Source organism: Peromyscus eremicus, chromosome X (genome assembly GCF_949786415.1).
Source record: "Peromyscus eremicus chromosome X, PerEre_H2_v1, whole genome shotgun sequence".
NCBI lineage: Eukaryota > Metazoa > Chordata > Mammalia > Rodentia > Cricetidae > Peromyscus > Peromyscus eremicus.
In genome coordinates, this window is record NC_081439.1 from 102,917,995 (window position 1) to 102,935,328 (window position 17,334).

At 37.1% G+C, this 17,334-nt stretch overlaps 1 pseudogene; it reads right to left on the reverse strand.

Annotated features, from left to right (window-relative positions):
- Positions 1–5,348: 5,348 nt before the first annotated feature.
- LOC131898778 (phosphatidylinositol N-acetylglucosaminyltransferase subunit Y-like) lies at positions 5,349–5,568 on the reverse strand (annotated as a pseudogene).
- Positions 5,569–17,334: the final 11,766 nt, after the last annotated feature.

The window sequence follows — 17,334 nt, forward strand, 5'->3', positions numbered from 1 at the left end:
ACTGACAAGAATTAGAATGAAAGAAGTTCAACTTTATAAAAGATAGTTGATGCATGTTGAGGAGAAAAACCTTTGTTTTTCCTATATTTTGTCCTATATGCTTGTGAAGTAATCTTTATTTGTACTTTTAAATATGAGAAAGTATGTCCAGTTTTGAAACAAAAAAAAAATGTTTTCAAAAAGAATGAAAGTCTCCAGTTTCAGGCTAATATAAATCTTAGTTTGCTCTATGACAGATATATTTTACTTTTAAAATTTACAAAGTTTCAATTACTAATTACAATTTATAAAAATCTGTTGATGGCTTTAAACAAGTACTCAAAACGTATCTTACATGTTTACACTTAACGAATGTGTTGGTTTTCATCTCTATTTTCATATTTGTAATATATTTTAAAATACTTAAAATATACATTATATATAATATATTATCTCAAAAGCAAAAAAATGATTATCAACAATTTTTTAAATGTTTACTTTTTAATGCTTTTTTGTGGTCAAGAATTCAGGAGCATCATTGCAAGAGAATTATTTTTAAAATGGTATGTATGATGCAGCTCTCTTCTTTTTGGAGAGCATATTAGGAATATCTTAAACTTTATGTTTCATCAAGAATTTCAAAGCTATGACAGATTTATCTCTGTCTCAAATTCGCTCACCTATAAACTATTTTAAGACAGAGTCTATGGCACTTATATCTTCTGATTCATGTTTAATATGAGGCTATATTTAATGCACATTAAATATATTATTGGACAAAAGATAGTGGAATTTTATAATGGATTTTGTTTTTCTTTCCAAACATTGGCAACTTTGCTACTATCACATATCTGTTATGTAATATTACTTTTAACTATGTAAAGATGTGTTACATTTGTTTATGTTATAGAATATTACTTTTAACTATGTAAAGATGTGTTGCATTTGTTTAACTATGTAAAGATGTTTTACGTTTGTTTTTACTGCACTTGTTAACTATGTAAAGGTGTGTTGCATTTGTTTTACCTTACCTGCGTAAGGCAACCTGATTGGTCTAATAAATAGCTAACCAGCCAATTGCTAGGCAGGAGAGGGATAGGTGGGGATGGCAGGCAGAGAGAATAATTAGGAGGAGGAATCTGGGCTCAGGAGAGAATGAGGGAGAAAGAGAGAGAGGGTCCTGGTGCCAGCCATCCAGGAAGCTACCAGCCAGCCAGACAGGGAAGAAGCAGGAAAATTAGGACATACAAAATAAAAAAAAAAGGTAAAAAGTCCTGAGGCAAAACATAGATGAAAAGAAACAGGTTATAATAAGTTATAAGAGCTAGTAGAACAAGCCTAAACAAAGGACAAGCACTCATAATTAATAATAAGTCGCCATGTCATGATTTGGGAGTTATTGTTTTGAGAAAGCCTGTTACACATATCTTCAATTGTAAACATAGCATTTTAAAAAAAATTATTAGCCTCTGATGTCTACTAGAGGTATTGTTGCCAAGTTATAGGGTAACTTCATTTTAAATCTTTTTTATGTATGTGTAGGAAGCTTTGGTAGAGATGGGTTCCTGTATGACTTTTTGAACACTCATTAGTGTTACTTACACCCTCAGTTGCTATCTTCTAACCTATCATTCCCTCTCCAGCCCAATGTAATTCCTTCCTGTTCACAAGTCCCTTTGAACCCTTTCTACTTGTGCATTCTATTTCTCCTCCCTTTGAAAGTCCCTCTTCATGGACACTTGGTTATTTCCTGACCATGGTGGATATTCTAAATGAAACACACATATCTGAAGATTTAAAGTCAATATGAACAAATGAAAAAAAACATTTGATGTTTGTCTTTCTTGATCTAGATTACCTCACTCAGAATGATTGTTTCCAGCTCCAACAATTTTATAATTTCATTTATCTTAATATCTGAATAATAATGTTGTGTAAATGTGCCATATTTCCATTATGCATTCATCAATTTGTGGGTATCTAGGTTGTTTCCATTTCCTGAATGTTATGAATAGAGCAGCGATGAACATGGATAAGCAAGTATCTCTGTAGTTGGCTATACAGTCCCGTTAGAATATACCCAAGAGTGCTATAGCTGGTTCATGTGGTAGATCTGTCTAACTTTTTGAGGACCCTCTGCTGTGTAATAATGCTCTTCTACACTGTAAAGATTTGTCATTAGGATTGGTTTAAAAAAAAAAACACTGATTGGTCAGTAGTCAGACAGGAAGTATAGACTGGGCAACCAGAGTAGAAGGATTCTGGGATGGGAAAGGGTGGATTCAGGATTCACCAACCAGACGTAGAGGAAGCAAGATGAGAAGGTTGTATTGAGAAAAGGCACCAAGCCACATGACTAAACATAGATAATTATTATGGGTTAATTTAAGTGTAAGAGCTACTTAGTAATAAGCCTGAGCTAATGGCCAAACATGTATAATTAATATAAGCCTCTGAGTGATTATTTTATAAGTGGACCATGGGACTGCAGGGGCCTGTTGGGACTGTAAAAAACTTTCTGACTACAAGCCTCTCACTACAATCCTCACTGATTTTCCATAGTGGCTGCAGCAATTTGTACTGTCATCAACACTGCATAAGTATTCTCCTTTCCCTGCATTGTGCCAGCATTGTCAGTCTTGTTGTTGTTATGGATTTTAGCCATGCTCACTGGGGTAGGTTGAAATCTCAAGGTAGTTAGAATTTGTACTTCCCTTCCCCATCCCAGAACATGCTCTGGTTTCCTGTTACACTGTATGTATGTTTTGCCTGTTTCTAAAATGAAACATCAACTACGTGATCAATATTATAAAAGTCTAAGTCTTATAGAAAAATAAATGGAATAGAAATATAAATGTGTTTTCAGAGAGGTTTTGTATTTACATCCCAAAGGAGACCAAACAGTTGTTTTTCTCCTGTAGATTCTATAAGATAAATTATTTTAGCATAAATTAAGTTGAAGATAAGCTTTTTGCTTGAAGCCATGTGGTGACTACCTTGCTTGTTAATATAAATGCATTTTTTTCTGATGTAATACCTAGGACTGCAATCTGCTGGATGCCTAGGGAGAAGACATATGTACAATTTTTACTAACTTCTGTGATCTTTACTATATTATTAACAGTCAGGAGCCCTGTGCCACTACTATATGATCTAGTTCAGGGCTTAAGTTCAAAACAGCAGGTGAAGGGAATAGTAAAACTTTTAAACAAAGAGGGGCAAGAAGAGTAGGAAGAGGAGGGAAAGAGCCTATAGTCAAAGACTATGTGTGTTCTACTCACAAACACAATGCTAGATTTAAGTCTAAAATAAGTTGAATGATAGAGCAATTCCAAAAGGAGGGAAAAAAAACCTTCAGAAAAACAAAGAAATGTTTTGCTTTGAACAGAGGTCTTATGATGTAGCCAAGGTTGACTTAAACATAAGATGCTTCTGCTTCAGTTTTCTTTGTGTTTTGATTTTAATTACATGCAACCATGCTTGATTGTGTCTTTAAATTAAAATTCATAAGTTTCACAATTTATACTTGTGATGTATACATTACAAATTGTAAATATTCCACTAGTAGCATCTTGAATTGATAGCCATGAATTTTGAAGTGTAGTACTTAAAGTGTTTCTTACTATTTAAGCATTTCAAAATGTTTTCACTTAGAAGAGTTCTTTTTCATATTTTATAAACACTCAGTTTATTTGTTAACTATTCATATCCTATGATTTTTATAGTCATCCAGTTTTGCATTTCTACACATACTGGAGATTTTAAACTACTTTTACTTTATCAATTTTTATATTCTGTTAATGTTTGGACCCTTTAATAATTACATTTAGTTTAAGATACATCACATATCACTGCAAAAATTATTTTCTTTCAGTTCTTATTCTGTAAGGGCTCTGTTTTTAAGTTTATTTTTGATAACTTTGTAAACTTTTTGACTAAAAACTATGACATAAGCACAGAGCTGAACCCAGGCCTGTTCCAAGGCTAGATAATCACAACCATTGTCCTCATTCTCTGGGTCTTCTTACAGTAGTGGGTTATCAGGATGTGATTCCCATAGTGTCATCATTTCCTGTGATGATAAGGTTGCCTTCTGGAAGTCCTTTCAAGGCTCTTCTGGAGGAAGTGTCACTGAGTTCAGACACACATCCCTCATGCCTTTCTTCATTTGGATGTCACAGATTGACCTGTGAGCACCATGAAATTTCCTCTCTACTAAATGAAAATCTTTGGGGGTTGGAGGTCTATACTTTCAAACTTTTAAAAGTGCTTCTTGAAGTCTGCAAAAGTTTCTGCTGAGCTCATCACCATGAATTTTCTTGGGAGTCCCTCTGCTTTCTCTAGAAATTTCCTATCTTCTTGTTTCTTTATCAGCTGTGTGCTCTGCTCTGACAAGTCCACCTTAGTAACACTAGTATCACCTTCAGAAGCCAATGTCGTCCTCATCTGGGAGAAAGTTATAAGCCATTGCTACCACAATCTTGTTGATTTCTGCAACTCTTCCTCCTTAGTAAATTCCTTAGGATCAAGGATGAAAATATTGAGTATCTACTTTAGGGTGTTATTCACATACTTCTTCCTTTTTTGTTTTGTTTTATAAGATAGAGTTCCTCTGTGTGACAGCTCTGGAACTCCCTTTGTAGACCAGGCTGTCCTAGAACTTGGAGATCCACCTGCCTCTGCCTCCAGAGTGTTGTGATTAAAGGCATGTGCCATCATTCCTGGCCATTCACCTACTTCTTAGTGACATCTGCATTTACTTTTGAATATCCTCAAAGCATTTGAACCTCCCTGAGCTGGTAGTGATTTTCATATTATACTTGAAAGCATTTATACTTTTTTCACCCTCTGTGATGGACGCTTCAAATTTAAGAATGCAACCTTTTATTTCTATGTGCAAATCAATATTTTGTTTCAGCCCTCATCAGTGACCTGGTATGTGGTCCTTAATCCAGATCCTATTCACTCAGTCTCCTGGCTTTCAATGAGGCAGGTCCTTTGAGAGCTTCTATTACTTGTTCTTCAATATCATGACTATGGTGAAATTGGACATGCCTGACTGGCAAGAGATAAGTGTCAGAGATTTTCCTCCTTTGTACACCTTAATTAATTTCATTTCTTTCCAGTTCAGTCACTCAACATGGCCACTTCCCAGCACAATAGGACAGGAGGTTGTATGAGTTGGCACCAGGACAAATGGCTAGACAGAAATTAAATCAAGAATAAGACAATAAACAAAGAAAGTAGGGAAATACATCTTCATGAGGCTGCTGAAGGCCCAAAGTTGACTGAGCTGATCATTTGGAAAGTCAGTATAAAACTTCAAGTGACCAACTGTAAATGCACATACTGTCTTGACTCTGGTTGCACTAATTATACCTGAAGAGTTTAAGACTCATCCAGGATCGAAGGTGAAAGAACATATACACCATCAAGATCAGAGTGTAAAAGCAAAGGGTGCTTATGTTAGTGCATCCCAGTGAAAAGCTCAGCACTATGGGAAGCGTCTTTTACAGAAGCAGAGTATAACAGCCCTGCTAAAGAGCTTAGCAGAACAGAAGTAGTTCTGGTAGGCAGACAAAGAAACATCCCTTCTTCCAAATCACCTGTTTTAAAAAGAAAATAATATTAAGATAATTTGTTGTTTAAATTATAATCTAGTGATACTCCATTTTCTTGGGTTCTCATTTTGATTAATTCATTTCACTGCCTGTGGCATTGTATCAAGTATCTCATCAATAACAACATAGGCTGTTTCCAGTTATTAGTTAATGGATTCATGTGTCTATGTTTTATATCCAAGTGGTTTTGGAGAGAAGGCACACCAGGAATTCAAGTAACACCAGGTGGAAGGTATGGGTGGCTCCTCCAGGCTCTTGTTTTAATCTGATCCACAAAATACTATGATCTGGTCACATCCAGCAACTACCAGATGCCAAAGAGGGCACACATGTCCCCCGAAGCACTTGGAATAAAATAATTCCAGAAGTTCGGTCATAGTGTCCTTCCTTGTCCAGAAGCTAGGAAAATTCTTTAACTGCTTTTTAATTTCCTTTTATAGTTACTTTTTAAGCTAATTATATTTTCCCATTAGAAAAAATGATCTTCATAATGACTTTGGAGATACGTTATGAATTCTATCATCATATGGCAAGTCATCAATCTTTTACAATGTTCCTGGTGCACCTAAAAGGAAAGCTCGTCCTCATCGAAGATGCATGAAGTCTACTGAAGATGCCTGAAGTCTACACATGCACATTAGTTCTAGTGTAGTCTTCCAATTGAATTTTCAAAATATTTCTAACCCTTCTTAACATTTTCATTTCATTTCATTGATCAATTAACTGCAGTGAAAATATCTGTTAAATGTTTTGTGGATGCATGGTTACTTCCTAATGTTCTATCTGTTCTTACTTTAATGAGGTAAAAACTTTAACATAAATTTAACCTTTTATAACCATTTCCCCCCTTTGGAAGTCCTAGTGATTGAACTTAGGACTTTATGCATGCTAAGGAAGTACTCTACTACTAATCTATATCCCTGGATGTTCATGGTGATATTTTATTTGTGCTGAAATGTCATTTTATTCGTATGTTAATAAATAAAGTTGCCTGGGGGGTCAGAGCTAATAGCAAGCCATTTAGCAGAAGTCTGGCAGTGGTAGCACACACCCTTAATCCTGAACACATGACAGGCAGATCTCTGTGTGTTCAAGGACACCACCAGCATGGAGACACATGCCTTTCATCTCAATACCAACGGTAGAGACCTGGAGGTCTGTATAGACAGGCAGTGACGAGGAGGTCATGTGGTTGGGTTTACAACCAGTGAGAAGGCAGAACAGAAAGTCAATAAAAAGACAGACACACAGTGTGGTGGTATTGTATTCCCCAAAATATTGTGCACCCTAATAAACTTATCTGGGGCCAGAGAACAGACAGCCACTAGAAACAGAGGCTAGAAAATGGTGGCACTCACGCCTTTAATTCTAGCATTTCAGAGGCAGAAATCCATCTGTTCAAGGATACAGCCAAGCATGGTGACTCATGCCTTTAATCTCAGAAAGCGAGCCTTTAATCCCAGGGAGTGACGGCAGAAAGAGAAAGATATATAAGGCGTGAAGACCAAAAACTAGAAGCATTTGGCTGGTTAAGCTTTCAGGCTTCTAGCAGCACAGTTCAGCTGAGAGCCATTCGGATATGAGGACACAGAGGCTTCCAGTCTGAGGAAACAAGACCAGCTGAGAAGTTGGCCAGGTGAGGTTAGCTGTGGCTTGTTCTGTCTCTCTGACCATCCAGCATTTCACCCCAATAACTGGCCTCGGGTTTGATTTTATTAATAAGAACTTTTAAGATTATTGCTACAACACAGGAAGTAGGTCTCTTTTTGAGGGGAAGGATGACAGCGACAGTGAAGGGTAAAAAGGCAGTCTTGGTCTTAGCTCTTGGCTGGTGCTCTGATCTTTTGGGCTTTTAACTTTGCATTTGGCTGTATGTTTCTTATTTAATAAAACTGTTCAGAATTACATCTACAGATATTTTTATTCATTTATTTTATTTCAATACAGGCTTTATCTAAGTTTCCTAAGCTAGCCTTGAACTCACTTTGTACCCTTTACTGTCTTGGATCTGGAATTCTTCTGTCTCAGTCTCATGAGTAGCTGGGATTATAGGTCTATACCACCAGGCTCAGCTGACTTTAATCATTTTAAAGTCTGTACTTCAGTGTAATTTTTCCTGGTCACTGTTTCATATAACTATAGTGATTAACAGGCTCTGAAACACTTTCATTGTTCACAGAGAAATCCTGCACCTATGCATTACTGGCCTTTTAGTCACTTAGCAATCTTCTGAGTTACCAGAGCAAATGGGATAGTATCACAGTGTTTGTATTCCAGTATTCATTATTAAACTTAATCATGTCTCCAAAGGGACTGGAGAGACAGTTCAATGGTTATGAGCACTTACTTGTAGCTCCTACAGAGGACTTGGGTTCATTTCCCAACATGCAATACATATGGTGGCTTACAACCATACATATCTCCAATTCCTGGGCATCTGATGCTCTCTTTTGACCTCTGTGGACACCAGGCATATACAGTGCACATAATACATGCAGGCAAATTACACACATACACAAAATAAAAATAAACCTATACTTTAAATATTTCCAAAATAAAAGAACAACGATTCTTACAATTTTACTATAGTTTATTTTTACAGTTATTATATCTTCTTACTGGTTATGGGTGTTAAATTCTTACTGGCCATTATTTATAAATTAACATTTATCATAAGTTTATATACATAAAAATCACATAATACTGTCAGTCCTTTATATCTACATGTTTCACATCCATAGATTCAATTAACAGTACAAAAATATTTGAACAATATAGCTATCAATGTACTGAAGACTTATGTGGTGTTTTGAATAGAAATGGCCTCCATCAGCTCATATATTTAAATGCTTGGTCCTTAGGGAGTGGCACTACTTGACAGGGATTAGGACATATGGCCTTTTTGTAGTAGGTATGGCCTACAGTTGGAAGAAGCATGTCACTGGGAGTGGGCTTTAAAGCTTCAAAAGCTCAAGCCAGGCCCAGTATGTCTTTCTTCCTGGTGCCTTCCAATTCAGATGTAGGACTCTCAAGCTATTTCTCCAGCACCATGTCTGCCTGCTCATTGCCATGTTTTCTGCAATGATGATAATGGACTAACCTCTGAAACTGTAAGCAAACCCCAATTACATGAGTTCCTTTATAAGAATTGCTTTTGTCATGTTTTCTCTTCACAGCAATAGAACTAAGACAACTTGTGAATATTTTTCTGGTTATTACTCCCTCAATAACACAGTGTAAGAACTAAAAATCAATTTACATGTCTTTGCCAGTATTTGATATTATAAGAACTCTGAAGATGGAGTTAAAGTATGTGATTGTAGATTGTACACAAACAACAACAACAACAACAACAAACCCTTTATAAAATGGACCTTATCATTTTGGGATCCATAGGAGACAATCCTGAAAAGAATTTCTCATGACTGCAAAGGGATAAATCTATTTATAATTGTTTTATCCTCTTGATAGACTACTTTCTTATTACATTATGAGATTCATTTTTATTTTAACTGTTATTTTCTAAACTCTATGCAAAGTAAGCATACATACTCTTGTTTCATTTGGTTCTAATTTTTATATTCTTTAAACATTTCTTTATCCTTAAATGGAATTAAAACTTTTGTAGACAGTATATAGCTGGGTTTTGATTGTTTTGGCTTTTAGCTACTCTTATATTTTTAAAGAAGGGAATTTTCCATTTACAGTGAAGATAATTACTTATCTATAAGGCCATATTATTAGTATTTTGGAAACTTCTTGTAAGGTTTTTGTAGATTCTGGGTCCCTTTATTCTTCTCTTGCTATGTTCTTTCCAGAGTATATTATTTCCTCTAATGGTATCTTTTCATTTTTTTTTATTCCTTTTGTGTACATAATTTAAGTTTTTGCTTTGTGGTTACTGGAAGTTTATATCTTATGATTATAACAGCGTATTTTAAGCTGATAACATTCTTTACTATATGTGTTTACAAAATTTATTTTTGTAGTCTAAATTCTTGCTAGTATAATTTTTATTAAGAAATTTTTTCCATTCATTTTACACCCCAAAGATTCCCCTCTTCCCTCCTCCCGCCCCCCCCAGCCACCCTTCCCCCTCCCCCACACACAAAAAGGCAAGTTTTCCCATGAGGCGGCACATCCAGTAGAGGCAAGTCCAAGCCCTTCCCCTGCCTCAAGACTGCAGGAGGTATACCATCATAGGTAGTGGGCTCCAAAAAGGCACACTCATGCACCAGGAATGGATTCTAATCCCACCGCCAGGGGTCCCCCAAGCAAATCAAGCTACACACCTGTTTCACCATGCAGAGGGCCCAGCCCAGTCCCATGCAGGCACCACAGCCATTGATCCAGCTTTCATGAATTTCCACTAGTTTGGTTTGGTCATTTCTGCAGGTTTCCCCACTACAATCGTGATGCACTTGCTCATAGAATCCCTCTTCTTTCTCCCTAGCTGGAATCCTGGAGCTCTGCCTGGTGCCTGGAGTCAGTTGCTGGAGAAAAGCTCTGTGATGACAGTTAGGGTATTCACCGATCTGATCACTGGGGCAAGTCAGTTCAGTTCAGGCACCCTCTCCACTATTTCTAGTAGTCTAAGTTGGAGTCATCCCTGGGGATTGCTGGGAACTTCCCTAGCACCTGGTTTCTCTCTATCCCCATGATGTCTCCTTCTATCATGGTATCATGCATCAATTTCACTACTTTCCCACTCCATCCCTGTTCAAGCTTGACCATCTTTTTCCCTTATGTTCTCATCATCTTGACCTTACCCTCCATTGCCTACCATTTATCCCCAGTTTACTCATGGAGATCTCATCCATTTTCCCTTTTCAGGACGATCCATGCATCCCACTTTGGGTCTTCCTTGTAAGCTAGCTTCTCTGGAGTTGTAGGTTGATCTCCAAAATATATAAAGAACTCAAGAAACTAGACATCAAAATAATGAACAGTCCAATTAAAAATGGGCTAGAGAGCTAAACAGAGAATTCTCAAAGGAAGAATCTCAAATGGCAGAAAGACTTCTAAGGAATTGCTCAACATCCTTAGTCATCAGGGAAATGGAAATCAAAACAACCCTGAAGTACCATTTAACTGAAGAGCATCCTCATCAAGATATGTGAGCTCTTTATTTTATTAAAATAATAAGCATTTTTAATTCTTCATCTTCACCCACCTCTCAGCAGGTTTTAATGTGTTTTACCATCCCTTCTTTCTTACATCATTTTCCTTATTTTCTACTATATAAACTTATTTTTAACTTTCTGAGTACATCCTTATCTATATATTTTATCTTCTTTACTAAACTTTCTCTATCACATTCTGATGCCTTAAGATGTAATTCTCAGTGTCTGTACATTTCCTGCCTGCACTATCTTGATGCTTTCAATAATTTCCACAACAACAGTTTCTAACTATATGGAGATTCATTTTTAATGTTTGTTTTTCCTGGATTCAAGATACTTATGTCCAAGATAGTATTTTACTGTTTTATGTTTCTCATAGGCATTCTTTGATTTTATTTATTTTTAAAATTTCATATATGTGTGCTGATTTCTATCATTTCTCTTCCATCCAACCCTTTCCCATTTTCTCCTCTCAAAATTCATAATCTATTTTTCATTATTCTTATTTTAAACACACACACACACAGAGAGAGAGAGAGAGAGAGAGAGAGAGAGAGAGAGAGAGAGAGAGAGAGAGAGAGAGAGAGAGAGAGAGAACTTGCTTGGTACATTTAGTGTTCCTTATATGTATATGATGTTAGGGCTGTACATTTGGGAGATCATCCCTGGAGAAGACTTCTTTTAGCAGTCATTAATTGCCTGTAGCTCTTCAGCTATTGGTAGAACCTTGTGAGATTTCCCTTTGACATGTCAACTGGTATAGTCATTATTCAAGTTTTGTGTAGGTGACCATAGTGTTAAGAAATCATGAATGCAGCTTCCCTGTCATATATAGAAGACAAATCTCATAGCAGATGTCTTGTTATTCTGGCTCTTACAATATTTCTGCCCCTTCTTCCATTATGTTCTCTGTACTTTGAATATAGGGGTTATATTTCAGAACTATCAATTAGGATTCAATACCCATTGGTCAGATGTTCTCTGTATTTTAACCAGGCATGTGTTTCTCCAATGATCTATATCTGCTGCAAAAGACGCTTCTTTGGTGAGGGATAAAAGCTACAATTATCTATTGTTATAAAGATAAGTATTTATAATGCAGTTATTAATCATAATGGCTTAAGAAAGTGGGAGTAATAGGTTCTCTTCTAGGGTCAATGGCCTCAATGTTTATCAATAGATGGCTGGGTTTCTAATACCAAGCATGAATTCCCTCCTATTCAGTGGGCCTTAAGTCCAATTACACAGCTGTTGGTAACTCTCAAGATATATGCACCACTGTTGTAACTTGGAGTATATCTTGTCATCCTGGTCGTTGCTGTGGTTCATAGGCATCACAGTTGAGTAAGGATATTGATTGCTTTTCTCCCTTAGCAGCTTGCCTAGCCCCTTTGGATGCTACAAAGCAAGTCCTTAGGGAGAAGGCATTCATCCTCCAGGTTCATCCAGCTTGATTACTCCAAGTGCCGTTTCTGAAGTACATTGTATCTTTTTTTAATAACTATTTTTATTTTATACTTAATTTAATCTTACATATCAACCATGGATTCCCCTGTCTTCCCTCCTCCCACCCCCCAGCTTTCCCCCCCAAACCACCCCATTCCCACCTCAGAGATCCATGGCCAAACCCCAGGTGGAGCTCTAGGAATCCAATTGGCGAGAGAGAGGAGGGATTATATGAGCAAGAGATATCGAGACCATGACTGGAAAAAGCACAGGGACAAACAAATAGCCAAACTAGCGGAAACACATAAACTGTGAACCAATAGCTGAGGAGTCCCCATGGAACTGGACCAGGCCCTCTGGATAAGTGAGACAGTTGATGAGCTTGAAATGTTTAGGAGGCCCACAGGCACTGGGACCGGGACCTGTCCTTGGTATATGAGCTGGCTTTTTGGAACCTAGGGCCTATGCTGAGACACTTTGCTCAGCCTTGGTGTAGGGAGGAGGGGACTGGACCTTCCTCAACTGAATCTACCAGGCTGGGCTGACTCACTTGCCTTGTACATTGTATCTTTATCAACATGAACTTATCTTTTAATTTCAGAAGGAAACCAAGGACAACTGCAATAACCTGTAAATATCTTAAGTGAGTTGCTACAATTAATCAACCAATCAGAGCAACATATATTCACAGCATACAGAAAGACATTCCCCCATCAATGCCCATTGATTTTATCAACCAATCAAAAGATTTTAAATATTTTAAAAACTTCCAAATTTGTTCTCCTCCAAGTCTACTCCTTTCAGAAAAGCAACTGTAACACTGAACCAGGGACAGAAAATGTGAAGATATTTGTGTTACCCTTTGCTTCAGAATTTCCATGCATACAGGCAAAAGTGTACATACATCTAATCTATGAGGAATCCTGGGATTCCTCTGTATCCGCTGTTATATTTTACACAGGCAGATTTCTTTTTCATTTATCAGGATTTTCACCATATTTTCTGTTCCTTTAACACTAACAGCATACCAAAATCCATTTTTTGGCAAAGCAACCAGAGTGATTTTATTATAACAATTTAAGTACAACAGTGTTTAATGTTTGCTTGCTTAAATCTTTGAAATCATTATTGAATATATTTCAAATAAAATTGGAAATATTTAACAATCAAGCCTTGAGTTAACTTACCCTCAACTCTTCAGTTTAATTTAATGTCAACCATTCTCTCATTTAATTTTTATTTATTATTTGATCAATCTGTACATGAATTTAATGAGTTTTGACAAAATCTACACTCCACTCTCTTGCCTCCAAATCTTCTAATATACACCTCCCAAATAACAAATGAGTTCACTTAGTGCTGTCAATGTATATATGGGTTTAGGACCTTCCACTGAGACACTGGTAGTCTATCAGGTTTGATATTCAAAGTAAACTGTCTCTCCTATCTCCAGACAACATCAATTGCAAATCATTTACTCTGATGGGGAGACTTCATGATCTCTTCTGCTACCTATGCTGAAATTTTGACTGACTTGATATTGTGCAGTTTTCTAAATTCTTATACTCTAAATGTCTTGATTAGTTAATGATATAAAACCACTTCAGGGCCTTAGTGCTTGCTTTTCAACCCTCCTTCAGGGATTATCTATAAGGGAATTTGCAAGGTTGCTTCTTGTCATTCAGACATCATTGATGGTGGAATGTCTTTCTGTGTGCTGTGAATATATGTTGCTCTGATTTGGTTGATAAATAAAGCCATTTGGCCTATGGCTAGGCATCTTAGGGGCAGGCAGGAAATCCAAACAGATAGACAGGAAGAGAAAGGAGATGCAGAGGAGCCGCTGCTAGCCGCTGCCAAGAGAAGCAGATGTAAAGATACTGGTAAGCCATAAGCCATGTGGCAAAGTATAGATTTATAGAAATGGGTTAATTTAAGATATAGGAGCTAGCTAACAAGATGCCTGCCATGGCCATAGTTTAAAAATAATATAAGCCTGTGTGTGTTTATTTGGGTCTGAGCGGCTGTGGACCGGGAGAAATACAGGAAAACTTTCAGCTACACATCATCTTCTAAAGCACTTCTGTGAATACCTGCATGATCATTTTAAATAATGTTCCACCATTATTTGCTCTGAAAATTTTTTTGCTTCCTTCCTAGAATCTATTGGATGCTTTTATTCTTGGCTTGTTGACTTTACTTATTAACTAATGATGATTTCTAGCATTAAGGCATCTGACACATGATTTAATTGGATAAAAAATATTAATGGCATAATATTCATAAAAATGCAAAAAATCAAATCAATGGGCAAAAATCACGTAATTCTCTAAGCCCACATTCCGAGAGATACTACTCCTACTTTCTTGTAGGAGTTGCATACAGATAAAAGTGCATATCCATTTTACATTCCTATTTTCAAAGACTATATTATAAAGAAAAGACTTCTCATTAAAAATTTTCAAACCATTGAACATTAGTGTCTGCATTAACAAATGTATCATGCATGACTGCGTTCAACATTATCTACTGCACTTTATTTGGGGAAAATGCCCTCTGGACTCAAAGCTCTATGCTTACATAACTGCTGTTATTATACATATACTTGACATCTCTACAAACTGAATTCACTTTTCTCTTCTCCTTCTAATGGATTCTCACAGAAATTTAATGGTACTTAACCTCAAGGATGACGTCCCAAATTTTTGATTACTATAGTAAAATACATGGTTACATGGCTTGAAGGTCAGACAGTATCAGCATTTGAAATGTGCAAGGGATATAGGGCAGAAATCTACATATGGGCTTTTTGCTTTTAATTGTCCTTTGAATAACACTTCATTGGCAATTGAATGGTGCAGCTGTTTGTAATCAACTTAGTATCAAGGTCTCTTGAGAACATATGATATGTAACTGCTGCTAAAATCTACATTTAAGTTAGTCAAATCAAGTTAGTTTCTTTAAAAACCAGTGCATGCCATTAAGGCAAAATATGAATAATAATGTGAATTCAAGTTCCTTATGATTTGTGAGCAATATTGTTAGTGAATTCCTTCTGTCTTATCTTCCTGCTCCTAACAAGCTACATAGACTATTTTCCATATGGTTGATATTGACAGTACTAAAATGCTATCAGCAATAATCTCAGATTCCTAACTAAAGATATAAATTTAAGTGTGTTGCATGTACTCTATTCACTAGCCATTTCTTCAACCAAACATCTGAATTTACCATATGCTTTGAGGTTAAGTCTAGATTAAGTAAATATCTATAAATGAAATACTTGAGTGACCATAAATGTGTTCACGGCCTCCTTAAAACACTGAAGGAGCCGGGCGGTGGTTGCGCACGCCTTTAATCCCAGCACTTGGGAGGCAGAGCCAGGCGGATCTCTGTGAGTTCGAGGCCAGCCTGGGCTACCAAGTGAGTTCCAGGAAAGGCGCAAAGCTACACAGAGAAACCCTGTCTCGAAAAACCAAAAAAAAAAAAAAAAAAAAAAAAAAACCACTGAAGGAAAGAAACCAGTAGTTACACAATAGAAATTTCCAAAGTATCTGTCATCAGAAGGTTTCTTCACATACCACACATCTGAATCATCTCCATGATTTAAGGATATTTGGAATCTCAGTGGTTGTAATTAATCTTTATTAGACATTAAATCTACAAATAAATATTGTTGTAATTCTTGTTTAGAATGTGAAGAAATGGAAAACAGGAGAGGTAGTGTGACTAATATAGTATCTCACAGCTTGAAAAGGGTAGAAGTTGAGCCCAAACCAATCTATTTGATTCTCATGCTGAAGAAATCTCTGTCTTTCTGCCTGTCTGTCTGTCTCTCTCTCTATTGTGTGTGTGTGTGTGTGTGTGTGTGTGTGTGTGTGTGTGTGTGTATGTGTGTGTGTACATGTACACATGTGTTTTGTGGATATGCTTGCACATGCATATGTGGAGGTAAAAAGTAAAAGCTGAGTTCCTTATTGTTCTCTAACACATTTTTTGAGAGTCTTTCACAGAATGTAGAGTTTGTCATTTTGGCTAGACTGGCTGTCTATCTGTCTCCATATTCCAAACCACTGCTGAGGTCACAGATGTACACTGCCACATTTGGTTTTTTTTACATGCACATGAGGTCCAAAATTGTTCTGAAACAGCACTTGAGCCCCCAAATTAAGCTATTAGAAAACTGATACAGGCTGGGTGGTGGTGGTGTATGCCTTTAATCCCAGCACTCGGGAGGCAGAGCCAGGCGGATCTCTGTGAGTTTGAGGCCAGCCTGGTCTACAGATTGAGATCTAGGACAGGCACCAAAACTACATGGAGAAGCCCTGTCTCTTCTTTGACATAGAAATTATCATTTACATCTGAAGAAAACCAAACTGGTAAGCTGAATCTCAATTCCTGGGGTATTTTTTTATTTTATAATTTAATTTAATTTTACATATCAGCCACGGATTCCCTTGTCCTCCCCCCTCCCGACCCCCCTCCTCCCCCCCTGCCCACCCCCTATTCTCCTCCAGGGCAAAGACTCCCCTGGGTTTTGAGTTCAACCTGGTAGATTCAGTTCAGGCAGGTCCAGTCCCCTCCTCCCAGGCTGAGCTAAGTGTCCCTGCATAAGCACCAGGTTCCAAACAGCCAGCTCATGTACTGAGGACAGGTGCCGGTCCCACTGCCTGGATGCCTCCCAAACAGATCAAGCTAACCAACTGTCTCACTTATCCAGAGGGCCTGATCCATTTGGGGGCTCCTCAGCTATTGGTTCATAGTTCATGTGTTTCCATTCGTTTGGCTATTTGTCCCTGTGCTTTTTTCAATCTTGGTCTCAACAATTCTCGCTCATACAAACCCTCCTCTTTCTCACAAATTGGACTCCTGGAGATCCACCTGGGGCCTTTTTCTTGGATTCAGCAGAGAGATATAGTAGCAGTAAAAACCATTATCTGGAAGAACAAATAAATTCAAGAAGATCTCATAGTTAATCTTTGTATCCTAGTCAATTTTTAAATGTAAATTTAATTTCTAAAAAATTTATTGAACTAATGCTGTATATACATCATTTCATCTTGCACACTCTCCACCTCCAATACCTCCCATGTTTCCCTAATTTATTGCCTCTGACTCTTTGTCTAGATTTGTTTCCTTTTGAGATTTCTCTTATCCAAATTGGC